This window comes from Macrobrachium nipponense, chromosome 15 (assembly GCF_015104395.2).
Source record: "Macrobrachium nipponense isolate FS-2020 chromosome 15, ASM1510439v2, whole genome shotgun sequence".
In the NCBI taxonomy this organism is placed as follows: Eukaryota; Metazoa; Arthropoda; class Malacostraca; order Decapoda; family Palaemonidae; genus Macrobrachium; species Macrobrachium nipponense.
The window spans coordinates 8284852-8300779 of NC_087208.1; the positions used below are offsets into that span (position 1 = coordinate 8284852).

Below are 15928 nucleotides of genomic sequence, written 5' to 3' on the forward strand. Positions count from 1 at the left end.
AAACTTTACCAACTAGCCAGTCTACCAGGGTTAATCACAAAATAACTAAGGGTAGCCTACCATAGCCTAGCCTTAGCTAGCAAAGGTAGCCTAACTTAGCTTTAACCTTTAGGAATGCTGATGTTTCTATCTGTCCCCCTCCAAAGACTATGAAATACAGCTCAAGTCTTGGCTAAGCTAGGACAGTCTTAAGTTATTCTTACAGGTTAGCCTAACTTACACTGTACAATGGAAATAATTATGTTGAATTACAGGTCAGTAAGATTGTGACATGTTACATAGTTATATATATTGGTTACTATATGTCTGCAGACTGCAGCACATAGTAATTATTAGTAAATAAATCAATATTTTGCCATGTTATTTCTCTAACAATATTCATGTGCCTTTCTATTAGATTTCATATTAACTTGTGTTTTATTTTTCAATAAATCTTTTCATGGAGCTCCTCTATTCATAATAGAAGCCTTTTCAGAGTTATTTGATTTTTATTTTTTCTAAATTTAAGTATATTTTTCTTGATAATATGTGGAACTGTGGTGCTCAGCAGTTCTAATTTTGCTAGTAGGGTGAGAATGCGGTAGCCAGCCCGCGCATAAAGGCCTTAAGGGGATGGGAGCAGGAATACTGCCCTCTCGAGCAGTGTTAGTCTAGCTGTTGGAAGGTGTGTTTTGAAATTATTTTAAAATTCGTCAAAGCTTAATCAATAAGTAGCTACTGTTAGTGATAGTGATCAACTTAGTGACGGTACTGATGATATGTAATGCAGAATAATCAACTCAGTGGCGAGTTGTAGTAAATGGGAAAAAAATGATAACCACCTTATTGTTAATGAGTAAAATTCAAAATAGTAGCTTTCGGTAGCGATTATGCTGCCTTCCTCAGCGGGAGAGGAGAGACAAAGGGGAGAGAGAGAGAGAGAGAGAGAGAGAGGAGAGAGAGAGAGAGAGAGAGTGTGTGTGTGTGTGTGTGTGTGTATGTGTATGTTTATGCAGTTAATATCAAGGAAATAAAAACAAATTAAGTACTAAACAGCGCCCCTATGAATGATAGCCACGAGCTTCCACTGCTAAAACTTCCGACTTTTGTTTCAAGTGCCAGTATTTATATCAACCTTGCCCTTGCCAGTTCAGTGTTAACGTTAACTTACCCTTATAAGTGCTTTTCTGGTTGAAGTCGTATGTCCAAGGCATCCTTTGGCACCTTCAGTGCGCTCCCTTGGCCTATGCTTGATACCCTGTGCCTTTTCTGGCCTTAATTTGTAAACCTCTCCGTTACAGAGAGAACCTTAACTTTGCATTTCGCCCTTGATTGTGCCTGCATTCACAAAAGAATTGCTACCTGTTGGATTGCCGTTCTAATCTTCTGATTATTGTTAATGTAAATATGTGTCACCTAAAGTTATCCTAAATTGTTTACCTCCAACAATGCTTTAATGAGTAGAGCCCTCAGCTCAGCAAAACCCCCTTCTGTTTTAAGGTTTTCCCTGTTCGAGTAGCTCTCAGGTCTCAGGGTTTCATGTGGTAAGTAATTACCTTACTGAGTCCAAAAATCCAAAAATGCTCAGAAATTAGCATTTTCCTATGTAAAGACTATATATATATATATATATATATATATGTGTGTGTGTGTGTGTGTGTGTGTGTGTGTGTGTGTGTGTATGATATCTATAATTATCATTAGTTGTTGGGCAAAGTTACTTTGTATTTCAAGAAATATATGCCTACTAAAAAATCCAAATCAATTGTTTATATTTTGCAATTTGCCAGTGTAACTCATTGAAGGTTATATTCCTTGACATTCTTACCATCAAATACCAGTAAAGATTAATACCATTTATTTTATTACCCCTACCATGAAGATTTTATCTTCTAATTCGTGTAAAACATTTACTTTGAATGGTTAACAATGATAATATATCTAAAAAATAATTGTATTTCCCGGGAAATCCCTGGATGATTTTCTAACTGTCCCGAGATCCAAAATCAGGCTCAAACTGAAAACCCTAATCGTGACCTTGCCTAAGATGAACTTGTTTCACTTCTCATCTCATTAATAGTACAGAACAGTGAATATTGCTACTGAACCTAGGCTATCTTAATATTATATTATGTCTATGGATGAAGCTTATATGGGGTGACAGCGTTGGAGATGACAATTATATTACCATTCTGTTGTGAAATTTTATTTTGTCATTTTGACCCATGAATAAAGAACGAAAATAATTAGTTCTGCCTCTAGAGAGTGAGACAGGATTGTAAATTTATGGTGGAAAGAAAAGCAAATAACGTCGACAAATTGGTCAACTATATAGCTCAAGTGTATACAAACTGCAGCAGATAGAATGTGCAAATTTCCCTTGGTAAATGCTGCAAAGATTATTTACCAATCTGTAAAGACTGCTTAGAAAATAACCCTAATATAGTTGCCGTATCGACAGAACTTTATCGCTTAACTGTAGAATAAATCTACCAGCAAAATTAAATATTTTCATTTCTGCATAAAGTACATATTGTTTATAATAAATGGTAAATAAATCATTGGACAGTCTAGACGGACATCGGAGAAAACGAGTTTTAAAAGAGGAAAGGGTTTCCCATTAGATTGTATGGGTTGCGCCATTGTTTACATAAGAATCATCGCATAGCTATGGCGCCAGATAGTGAATGTCACAAAACTGCTTTGGCTACTTTACGCTCTTCAATCTCTCCTCTATATCTATGGTCTAACCCACTTTATTCTTTTGACATGATTTGTGTTTACTTTCATAAAACAAACAATATAAGGGGGGTTATTATTGATATCAACATGAAACAAAAACAATGGGAAGCATTTGGACTGGAGGGGAATTATGTCAGTTCTGACTAAGTCAGTCATGTCTTGTTTACAATTTCATTTACTACATAAAGAGTTTTATCAATTTAAGACAAGCTTATCAAGAAAAAGATGTAACAGAAATATATATGTTAGACATTAGTGGTGTAAAAGGAATAAATACCTATAAGAAATCACAACAAATTTATGCAATGTTAAAAGTGAGGCTGTAATGATGTTTTCTATTATAAAGTCTACCAGCGTATGAGATGCTTAACTATTGCTATTTAAAAAATATTGTGCAGTCAAGTCTTTTGGTATATTTACAATAGTTTCATACAATTTGAAGGATGCTGGATTAATTATATTGCCTTATTATTAACAAGAAATTCTACGTTAGATGAGTGCAGACTGCAACATTGGAATAAAAGGCTGCCATTGCAGTTCAGTTTCAACTGAAGCTCTGAATCGTGTAATACAGTCACCTGTGATTATTCTAATTGGTAGGTACTTTGTTTTCATATTATTTTAGCCCCAGTATATCTGCAGTAACTCAAAAAGACAATCATTATTAACGTTATTTTGCTTTTTCTATAATCCTATACCCTGGATAGGTGTGACGGGTCGTGCGTGACCCCGAGCTTATGTCGAAAAACATGTTTTTTTCCCATTAATCATTGGTTGTCACGAATACAGGCGTGATTGACCTGCAAGAGGCCACTACTCCACAAGCCACAGTCAGGTTAGGACGTACGCTCACCTTACTTTTGTGCTTCCCACTTTTCTGAGAGAGTTCCCTGGGTCGAGCTCGATCCTACGATACCTATATCGGGTAAGTGATCAAAAAGCGAAGTAATCATTTCCTGTCGAACAGTGTGGATACTTTTATAGTTTTGTATTGTTGGAAAGTGTGGGTGGATGGTGTGTGTACCACATGCATGACATTGATTTTGTTCAGTTCTATCAACAATGGCCAGCAGGCAGCAATTCCTTGGCGTGGATGCCATCAAATCCCTTCTAAACAAAACTGGAAAGTGATGTTGAAGATAATCTGATGAGGAGGAGGAGCTTGACGTGGGAGAGTTGGAGGAAGATTTGTGGGAAGAAGAGGAGGCAATAGATGACCCTGAAATCGTCCCCCTGGGAGATGGGGATGACGACGAGGGGAAGGCATCGGGGTCTAGTGGGTGTGTGCCTATTGTTGTGACTGTGAGTACAACCACAACAACACCTTCGCCTACACCATTGACATCACGCACCGAGCCACCAGCATTGGAGAGGCTCACCCCAGTGAGGAGAGGAGTAGGAAGAGGAGGAGGGGTACCTCTAGCCAGCCAGGGGGACTCCAATTCAGTGGGTAGGTGCTGATATTGTTCAAGGCCATGATGGCACTCGCTGGCACAGAGACCCTAACCCTACACTCCCCCACATGTTTACACCGAGGATTGAGCCTGGGGGTCCCACCACTGTCACACTGGGGGTGCGAAAAGTACCTGACATTTTCTCGCTCTTTTAGGATGACTGTATGCTCACCGAGCATACAGGGATAATTACCAGCAGAAGGGCAGTTACCCTCAGGGACCTTGACTTGAGGGAACTGAAGGCATTCATTGGGATTCTGATAATGTCGGCAGTGAGGACAGAATCATACGACAACGAGTGACATGTTGGACCTCACAGAGGGCGATCCTCTGTATTGGTGTACCATGAGCAAGTGTCAATTTGCCTGGTTGGTGAAGGTTCTTCACTTCGATGACTCAGCCACCAGATCAGAGAGGACGATGGAGGATCACCTTGCCCCCATAAGGAAAGTATTTGATCAAGTGGTGGCAAATTGTCAGAGGAACTACTCCCCAGGCCCCATCTCACCGTGGTCGAGCAGCTGGTTCCTTTCCGAGTCGCTATCCCTTCAAGATGTACATTCCAAATAAACCTGCGAAGTAAGTTCACAGATTTCCATTTTGTTTTTGTTCATGTAATTGTTTGTTTGTGTGTGTGTGTGTGTGTGTGTTTATAACTGTTTCTTTGATTATATATTACGTTCTTATATAGGAATAAGGAAACTGAAATATGATATTTATGTGTGTATAAAGTATAAAATACATGACCTGTAATTATCTATCTGTCTATATAATACTGTGTTTGATATCTATTTGTCTGATCATTTCTCCTTCGTATTTGTAAATCTTTTTCTTGTGTGTATGAGGTATTTAAAAATTATTTAAGTAGTATCTTATTTTTTTTTTTTTTTTTTTGCTCTACCACAGTCCTCCAATTCGACTGGGTGGTATTTATAGTGTGGGGTTCCGGGTTGCATCCTGCCTCCTTTAGAGTCCATCACTTTTCTTACTATATGCGCCGTTTCTAGGATCACACTCTTCTGCATGAGTCCTGAAGCTACTTCAGCATCTAGTTTTTCTAGATTCCTTTTCAGGGATCTTGGGATCGTGCCTAGTGTTCCTATGATTATGGGTACGATTTCCACTGGCATATCCCATATCCTTCTTATTTAAGAAATGAAGGAATAAACGACAACGACGTAAATGGAACCTCTGGCAACAGAGGAGCTTCGTCCGGCAGCCAGGTAGTCAACCCAATTGAAGGGGAAGACGGTCAGGTACTTGGAGGTCGTCATCCAGCAACTGACCACCACAACGACAGTAACCAACAGCCTGAGATTGGAGCTAAGTAGTATCTTATTATTATTATTATTATTATTATTATTATTATTATTATTATTATTATTATTATTATTATTATTATTATTGTTGTTGTTATTATTATTATTATTATACATAACTTTATTTTATTTTACTTTTTATTTGATATCATTTTACTTTTAGTAGATACTAATTCTATTTTTTCTTCCTATGGGTATGGCATCAAGCTTGTGTTGGCGTGTAATGCTATCACGTACCTGGTGAAAGACCAGTCAAGGAGCCGAGAGGAAAGACGTTTTATAAGAGATATTGAATATAATTATGGTAAATTCTTATATTCTGTGCATTGGTTTGTTGTGCCATTCCTCTGTTTTGTTTGTCATTCTCCTGTCTCTGTAAATTTCTGGGTCTTCATCTACTTTTATCAGTTACTTCTTCCCATGCACTCTTGAGCCTCTCATCTTGGCTGGTTTTCAGATATTGCCCCAGTGCTCTGTACTCGATGTTGACACAGTCCTCTATGCTTAGCAGTCCTCTCCCTCCTTCCTTTCATGTTATGTATAGTCTGTCAGTATTTCCTCTTGGGTGTAGTGCTTTGTGTATTGTCATATGTTTCCTAGTTTTCTGGTCTATGCTGTGGAGTTCCGCCTTTGCCCATTCCACTACTTCTGTGCTGTATCTGATCACTGGCACTGTCCATGTGTTTATGGCTTTTATCATTCTCCTGTCTCTGTACATCTCGTCTTGGGTGTAGTGCTTTGTATATTGTCATATGTTTCCTAGTTTTCTGGTCTAGACTGCTGAGTTCTGCCTTTCCCCATTCCACTACTCCTGCACTGTATCTGATCACTGGCACTGTTCATGTGTTTATGGCTTTTATCATTCTCTTGTCTCTGTACATTTCTGGGTCTTAGTCTACTTTTGTCAGTTCTTCTTCACATGCACTCTTGAGCCTCTCGTCTTGCCTGGTTTTCAGATATTGCCCCAGTGCTCTGTTCTCAATGTTGACGCAGTCCTCTATGCTTAGCAGTCCTCTCCCTCCTTCCTTTCATGTTATGTTTAGTCTGCCCGTATTTCCTCTTGGATGTATTGCTTTGTGTATTGTCATATTTTTCCTAGTAGGCAGTCCCCGGGTTACGACGGGGGTTCCGTTCTTGAGACGCGTTGTAACCCGAAAATCGTTGCAAGCCAGAACATCATCAAAAATCCTAAGAAAACCTTACTTTTAATGCTTTGGGTGCATTAAAGACTACGTAAACTGCATTCTTATAGCATTTTGCATAAAAAAACCTTCAAATATTTATTATTTTGCATTTTTGGTGTCATATTTCTGGTGCTAGATCAGCTTTGTAGGCGTCGTAACCCTGGAACATGCGTCATAACCCTGGAACATGTGTCGTAACCCTGGAAATAATTTCGGATGAATATAATTGAAAAGCACCTTAACCTCGGAACGTCGTAAGCCGAACCCGTCGTAACCCGGGGACTGTCTGTATTCTAGTCTAGGCTGCGGAGTTTTGCCTTTGCCCATTCCACTACTGCGCTGTATCTGATCACTGGCACTGTCCATGTGCTTATGGCTTTTATTATATTCCTGTGTGGAGTTTTGACTTGAGTATCACCTTAAGTCTCTGCATATATTCTTTCATAATCGTATCCTTTATCTCTTGGTGTTTTATATCCTCTCCTTCAATTATTCCCAGGTATTTGTATCCTGTCTCCTTGATGCTCTTACCATACAGCTTGATGTCGTCCATGAACATCAGATGGTTGCCTCTTTTCTTGAGTTGGTACCCAGCATCAATTTTCTGCAGTACTTTTGTCATGGGAATCATGGCTCCTATGAAGAGTAGTGGGGACAGTGAGTCACCCTCTCCTACTATTAACCTCTGCTAGCCTTATTCTAGAGCTTGTAAGTATTGTATTCCAGCTGAACATTGTATTTTTTAGGAAGCTGATGGTGTTTTCCTCTGCCCCATATCTTTCCAGGCATATTATTAGCCATATGTGTGGTATCATGTCGAAAGATTTCTTATAGGCAATCCATGCCCTACTTAGGTTGGTTTTCCTTCTCTTACTGTTCTTCATTACCATTTTGTCTATCAGGAGCTGGTCTTTTGTGCCCCTACACTTCCTTCTGCAGCCTTTCTGTTGGTGGAGGATGGCGTTTGTATCCTCTAGGTAGTTGTATAGCCTTTCATTGATGATACCTGTTTGTAACTTCTACATTATTGAAGGCAGATGATAGACCTGCAGTTACTGGCTATATTTCCCTTGCTCTTGCCTTTCTGTACTAGGATGTTCTCCCTGTGGTCATCCAGTTGGGTGCATAGTGGTTTGTGATACAATGCTGAAGTTGTTCTGCTATTAGGGGGTGTAGGGCTTGAAGTTTTTAGGCCAGTATCCATGGATTCCATCAGGACTTGGGGCTTTCCAGTTGGGCATTTTCTTTAGTTTGTGTCTGATTGTGTCTGTCGTGATCTCAGTGAATCTGTTTTATTCTCCCTGTTTCTTCTGCCTTGACTTCCTGGAGCCATGTTACATGTTTGTTGTGTGATACTGGATTGCTCCATATGTTTTCCCAGAGTCTCTTACTAGGTTCAGCTTCAGGAATTTCTTAATGGTTGTCTTCACCTCCTAGTTGGTTCAGAAAGTTTGTTCTGTTGGTATCCTTATTTCTGTTCAAGTACCGTTGGATCTTACATGGTTTGACCTTAAGCCTCTGTTTTACATCTTCTATTGTGTTGTTTAGTCGTCCCTTCTCCTGTACTTTGTATTTCTCGTTCAGTTCCTCCCTTGTTTTCTTGCTTCTTAGCCTTTTTTTTTGCCATCTCTTTCAGATCTCATCACCATGATTTGCTTTTCCAGGCTCCTTTTCCAAGGCAGTTGCTGTTTTGGTTTCTGTTGAGTTGGTTGTGCTGGTGCTCTTGGTGTTTGTATCCCCATGAGTTCTGCTATTAGTCTTGCAACTGCATATGCCAGGTTATTTGTTTCTGTGATACCGGTGGTGTGAAATACTCTCTTTATTTCAGTGACCTCACTTGTTTTCTCCCTTAATTTCTTTGTGTTGTAGGCTTTCATTGAGGGGATCTTTGTTCTCTCTGCATCTGGCTTCATCCATTGTCTGATCTTTTCTATCCATTCCGTCCTCTCTGTTACTTCGTCAGAGTTTCTTCGTGTGTCGTTATTTGATAGCTCATCATCCCTGTTGTCTTCTGTGGTATCGTCTCTCAATTTGTCCTCTTTCAATTCGTTGCTGAGTGTTATTTCTCTTTCCAGTTCCTCTCTTTCTGTTAGTGAGAGCCAGTTCTTTTTCTTTATGTTCCTTACCTGGTCTGCCAGCCTCTACTCTGTTTGGGGGGTGTTATTTCTCTCATCCAGATGTTGACTAACCTTCTTCTATATCCTCTCTCTGTCGGGCTGCTTCTGATGTAACATTTCCACATAATCTTATTTTCTTCTCTCGTCCATTTCTTCTTCTGGTTTGCTTCCATAATTTTTATTATTATTATTATTATTTACGATGAAACATACAAAGAAGAAACTAAAAGTAAACAAGCCATGTTATTTGGCTAGTTGTTCAAATACTCATCATCCTTTTAGTTTTCTCTCAATGTCTTGAAAGCCCCCGTTTGCTTTCTTGAATATATACATAAATTGTTCTAAATTATAGCACCACCAAGCTCAAATAAGTAATGATTTAGTTATTTTGATTCGCTCTCAAAGTTGTTCCTTCCTGAAAGACTGCCGTGACTAGTACTTCCACGGGACCTACCTGAACGGCAGAGGATTATGCAGCCGCCATCTTGGCCACATGGAACTATACTGAACAGGGAACTGAGAAGGGAAAGAGCCCAAATGCACACCTGGCTTCTACCTGGCCGAGCTAATAATAATAATAATGAATAGGCAGCCATCTCAGGGATCACTTGTCTCACCTAGCAGCCCCCTTCATAACATATTGATACCTTGAATATTAATATACTTTGTAGCAGAATACACTGTAGATATATCAAAGCTGAAATTAAGTTGAGAGAGAGAGAAAGAGAGAACTGAGTTATCAATTATCATTTTTTTTATTAACATCTTGCATGTTTTACAGTCTAGTATTATTCATTATTATTATTCACTACGTACTATTTGTTAATTATTTCGAAATCTTCACTCATTAATAACTATTAAAGGAGTGAAAGTATTGTCATGCAAAATAAGAAATATTTGATACAATAGGCCAGATGATGATAATATCCTGTTTAGATGACAGGCAAGCAAAGATGTTATTAACATGTTAAAAAAGCAAATGTTTTTCCTCTTAAGGGTTTTTCCTCTTTTCTTGCTGAACGATGGTGTGGTGTATTACTTAAGTCTATTGCAAATAGCTTATGTGTTCTATTATTAGTGAAATGCATTCAGCTCAGCCTAACTAGAAATCAATCTTGTTCTCCCTGTTGTTGCGAACTTGGTTTGCTCCTGTCGAACAAGACATCACTCAAATTTTGCTGAACTTTTTGTACAGTTTGTGTTATTATATTAGATAAGTGCATTCAATAAATTATTTCTGCCTTTTTTATTAGTATACTAGCCTGCGTTTCCCAATTACAAGATAGAGGTTAATCGACTATATCAATGGTTAAGTTACCAATTTGTTTTCCGTATCAAAAAAGAACATGTTTACTTCACATTATATTGTTTTTTAATCTTATTAAAATAAAATAATAATTTCAATAAATTAATATTTGCCGCACATTACTGAATGAAGATCATATTACATTAAACAAACGTGTACCGTACAAGTGTCTTTAACAAACTGCTGACATTGTTGCATGCAAACATTAAATAATGATTTCCTAATCATCTATGGATAGAGCAACGTGGTAATCAATCATATAGCATTGTATTCTCCTCGTTAACATGTGAGATCATACTTGGGAATCGCAGCTCATTGTATTAGAAACTGGTCACTTGAAAATGAAGTGGTATCTTGCAAGCGATTTCGTGGACGCCATACTGTGCGCAATATCGTGGAAGAGAATGAGAGATCATCAAAGATTTTGATATAGGCTCCAAAATTACAAACATCATAACTGACAATGCTACTAATGTGATCACTGCATATTCACTGTCAGGATTTCCTGATGCTACCTTAGAAGCAAATGATGACACTGATGAGGAAGAAGAGGACCTCGATGATTTGGATAACGCTGGTGCTGATTCTACTGAACTGTTAGAAGTTTTACCCGCTGAGCATAATTCCTGCTTTGCACATACATAGCAACTGGTCGTGAAAGATGGCTTCAAAGGAGCAGGACAGTTGAATGTGACACTGAGCAAAGCATCAAAATTGGTTTCTTATGTGTGTAAATCAACAATAGCAACAGATGTTTTAGAAGGAGAAAGAAAATCAGAATCAGGCTGTGTTCCTCGTTGGAATTCGCAATTAAAGAAGATCAGATCTATCTTGAGAGTACTAGAAGAAAAGCTGAACAGATTGGATGGCGCACCAAAGCTTTGCGCTTATGTCCAAAATATTCTTAGTGACATGCTAGATATTTTTGAGCCATTTGAGGAGGCCACCGACTGTGCCAAAAGACAGAATTCTGTGTCCTCTAGCCTAGTCAGTGTGGAGGCTCAAGTTTTACTTAGAGAAAATGAAATCTAAGGATAACAGTGGTTTGGTATTTGGATTGAAGAGGTCATTACAGAAACGCCTCCAGGTATATGAAGAACGGAAAATATTAAATGACAACTTTTCTTGATCTAAGTTTTAAATTAGAATGGTGATCTGAAGAACAGGAAAAGGCGAATCTTAAGTCTTCTGTCATAACTGCAGCTCTCATTTTATGTCCAAAGATACTACCTACAGCTTGTGCAAGAATGGATCATGCCACAGAACATACAGAAGGTACGCCAGGACCTAGTTCACCTGAACCAAAAAGGAGAAACTGTTTAGTTTTATGGGTAACCCAGTTCGACACTCAACACATGTAACGCAGATTCAGGAGTATATTAGTACTGAATTTCAGAAGAGAGAGATGTGCTAGCATGCTGGAAAGACCACAGAGAAACATTTCCAGCTCTTGCTAAGAATGCACAAGAGTACCTATCACCCCTTGCTTCTTCTGCGCCAGTAGAGAGGATTTTCAGTATTGCAGGAAAAGTATTTCGCCCTGATAAATACCGTCTTACTGACGATGATTTTCAGTCAGTGATGTTTGTGAAATGCAATGATAAATCCTCAAAGTAGATAATATGGAACTAATAAGCGTATCAAAGCGAGGAAATATAATTTTGTTTAGAACTTTTCTGAAAAGTATAATTTTGTTTAAAGTTTTTCTGAAAAACATAACTTTGTTTAAATTATTCTGAACAGTATCAATTTTTATTTTTTTTTTGCGCTGGAATTCTACTTTGCATTACACTATTAAGAATAACATTGGAAAATTAGATTGAAAATAAAATAAATTTTGTCATTACCTTAACTTGTGGGAAGACCAGTTTTGATCACTTTTGTTCGTCAAACCCTTTAAAGATCGCTGCGCCTCTTTGCGGCACCAGGGGCTAAGGTTCACTGACTTTACTATTGTGAGATCTCGTATAGCCACTCAGGTATATTTATCCTTCCTTGAGGCTTCTCTTTATAAAGACTGCTAAAGTATAACACCAAATTTTCTATCCATCAGATATTTGCATGTGAACTTTTATTAGATATTTTCTACTGATATTAAATCAAACACATCACTAGTAATAACAGAAAATCTGTTGAAGTGTACTTGTACTTGTACTTAAGAACATTGCTAAGAACTTGGGAGAATCTTCTGTAGTCTACTTGTTCTTGCTCTTTTTCTCAACACTTGTACTTGTCCACAAGCACCGTCTCACGCACTTGGACCCATGCCTGAATTATTAGATCTACTATAGACCTTGAGCGTGTATCCCACTCTTCCTTTCTCGAGATATTTTATTAACGCACGCACGCGCCCACGCACAGACACACACACATTCTCTGAAATATTGACGATATCAGTAGCATGTATGTCATATCTGTATCAAATTTCTTTCTTTGGAATAAATTCCTTTGTAACTCAAACATTGCATCACATTTATTATTTAGGATGAAAATAAATCCGTTAGAGTGAGCTTCCATTGAGATAAGCTACTCATTGAGATAAATCGCTATTATTTCATGACAGAGGTATGTGGACTAACAATATACGAGCACAGATCTAAAAAATAGAAGCAATATTTTCTGAATGTTATATGATTTAACATCGTCTAATCTAAAGGCGTTTCCACGAGCACAGCCGAGTAGGCGTGGCAAGTTCAAATGAGGGTGTTTCTAGGATCAAATGAAATTCTCCCCGTTCACTGCCTTCAGAATAACCCGACGGGTCCCTCTAGCGGCCTAGTCATTTAAAGGCGAAGGGTCATGGAGGTCTACGAGAGGTGGGGGTGCGGGTTGAGGTTGGTGTTGTGGGTAGCGCGCACTTGGCCAGATGTGCGTGATGCCAGGCAGACTTGTGCGCATGTGCGAGCCCCGTGGCTGCTCGTCTCGTAGATCATTGAGTAGTGATATCATTTGGAGCAGCTACTTAGCGTTCATCAAGGAAGTCTCGACTGCCCAGCAAAACTGCATTCACAGGCTGCTTGGCTTTTGGTTTTGTTTCTCTTATTTGCAAATGAGTCGTTGTTTGGGAGCAAATACAAAACAATTCATGCACGTGGGGGCTTGTGTATGTGGTGCACAAAATATGAATTCATTTTCATTTAACTAATCACAATACACTTGTTTAAAGTGATTCATCGTCATGATGCTTAGTTGATTGCTTGCGTGAGGGCGGTCTAAGTGATGGGAACGTGCTAAGACGAATTAGAACGTTGGTGTGGACTCTTAGGACTCGAACAACCAAGCAGTGCGCCTGTTGTCTTCGTTGTTGTTGATTCTGCTGTGCCCCCTCCCTCCCTCCCCACCACCACGGGTTACCTATTTAGTATTGCTCAAGTTGCAGCCTCCTTTCAGTGATGAAGGAGCGATGGAGGTTTACGAGAGATCTGACGTCTCTCCGGACTCGCCCTCTCGGTGAAGCAGCTCAACGCAGCCTTAGCCGGAAGGGGCCTCAGCACAGAGGCGTAAAAAGGACTGTGCTATGATGGGACCTGGTGTGAACATCTGGATTCTGGCTAAGCATCCTTATTGCTAATGAACTTTTACGCGAATCGAGAAAGCCTTACTGCATTGCATTGTAGTGGATTTTTTCATTGTTTTTCAAACCAGAACTGAAGATTACCATGAACATTTCCTAAAAAACCTTTTGCCTCTACAGTGCAATGCGGGCCTGTTATGAGTGACTTCAGAAGTTGTTCAAAAAAGACTGGTAAACGTTTACATTTAGTAGATAGCCTACCAGTCTGCGTATGACTAGGCTCTCTAGATAGCTTTGATTGGGAGTTTCCTTCAGCAGCTAAACTCAATTGCTCACTATCACAGAGCTCATTGAAGGGGGCGTTATGTAACGCCCACCCAATCATCATTGAAAAAGGGTCTCTTCTATGACAATTGCTGCGGTCTGTGACATTATTTGATTAGCATGGAGCGATAAGGTGCCGTATCAGCATTTTCGCTTTCGTGGGACGGTGTGCTCTTTCTTATTCGCGTCCAACGGCAACGTTTAAATTCATAAATATCAAAATGAGAGAGATAAAATATGCCACCGCGTCATTATTAGGTTTCACGGTTGATTGGCAACTCAAGGTCAAGTGTTCGCTGCTGTGACCACAATTTTGCTTTCTTGCCAACTTTGCAATTGGAGCTTCAAGCAACGAAAGGTTTTATTTTTATGCCATTTTGACGCAAACACTACAATAATGACCACTACCTACGTTAAATTCGTAAAATAGCTTTGGTTAAGATGTAAGAGAACGCAAATTAAATGTTGGAAGTGGCCAAACTGAGCGAGGGAAAGCAATAGAGGCAAGTATACATACATATATATACATACATACACACACACACACACACACACACACATATATATATATATATTATATATATATATTATAATATAATATACATATATATATATATATATATATAATATATATATATATATATATATATATATAGCATATGTATGTAATGGACGGATTAAGAGACGGGACGAAAGGGGTGAACATCTTTGAAAGGAGCCAAAAGGAGGCTGGAGTGAAATGAATGAAAACAGAAAGAAAATAAGAGATATTCAGCACTGAAAAAAGGATCACTAGAGGTAGGAGAGAACAAAACATGCTCTGAAATACGCAGCGATGGCAAAAATGGAGGACCTAGATTTGAAAAGTTCATTTTGAGCTGGGTAACTTAAGGACGAGAGAATAATAGGGAATGAATATTTTCAGGGTGAAAATGAGGGACGTGTCAATTCAGAACGTTCGATCTGGAAGACGGTGGGTTGAAAGGGGCTCCAACCAAAACTACAACTTGAGAAACGGTTGAACCGGGGAAGGAAGGCAGACTATCATGGACTTGATCAAATGCTGAGACGGTAAACAGAAATGAATTGAGAAAAATGAAGACAGAAATTTCTGAAAAGGAGAAGGAGGATGACGTGGAAACCAAATATTAAGGAGTGAAAAAGGGCGATAGAATAGTAACTTCATATGTGGTGAATTATGAAGCGAACGCTGGTACGGAAAAGTGAGTAGCATTGACAGTGGTTGATAGCAAATTCCGAAATGAACAGAAGTCAAAGTAGAAAAATAAAAGGTTTGAAACTTACAGCACAGGAGAGGACTGTGTTTCAAAGGACGATTGATACAGGAGTTTATTACGTAGTAGAATTAATGATAGTATAGTATATTCAGTTTTCATGAAAATTATAAAAAATAAAGGTCGATATATATGAAAACCAGAGATGCTAAAGTGAATAGAGATTTATTCAAAAAGTTAAAATGAATTAGACCACAGAGAATGTGACTAGATACCGTACAGAAAGCAGCTGATGCTCACCAAAAGAAAATCTCGTCGAGAAACAGTTCAGAAGAAACTCAGATAGAGCATCACAATAAGCTAATGAAAGCTTATAGAAAGGGTTCAGTTAGAGACAACGAATTGCGTTAAAGGACAAAATCTGATGTTTTCAAGGTCTCAAAGTGTAGTAATTATAATCGTGCTGAATTGCTTTGTGAATTTCCACGTAGCATCGCTTTGTATGTAACAGTTTCGAAAATAAGTCAATCTGGAACTTAGCTAAACACGTTAATGTTGTATACTGGGTGCTTACTTTTGATAATGTGTTTGTTTAATCAGGTGTTTGCGGACATTCTCGCATAATTAATTTGTTTAAAAGGTCAGTTATGAGGTTTTTAGATCTTTTGCATGATGTTTGTTCGAGAGTTGAGTTCACCAAGATTGTGGAAATTCATCTCTTTAGGGGTGTGTGTGTGTGTGTGTGTGTGTGTGT

General features: G+C 38.7%; 1 protein-coding gene across 7 annotated transcripts in view; it reads right to left on the reverse strand.

Moving 5' to 3' along the window:
- The window catches only part of LOC135226991 (uncharacterized), a 159838-nt gene that overhangs the window by 58990 nt on the left and 84920 nt on the right, over positions 1-15928 (reverse strand). Inside the window, exon 1 of one of the 7 annotated variants that reach the window (XM_064266713.1) lies at positions 11949-12079. The exons of the other annotated variants lie outside the window; for them this stretch is intronic. The gene's annotated coding sequence lies outside the window, so the exon portion shown is untranslated. Of the gene's footprint in view, positions 1-11948; positions 12080-15928 lie in introns of those variants that run through there. 7 annotated transcript variants of the gene reach the window in all.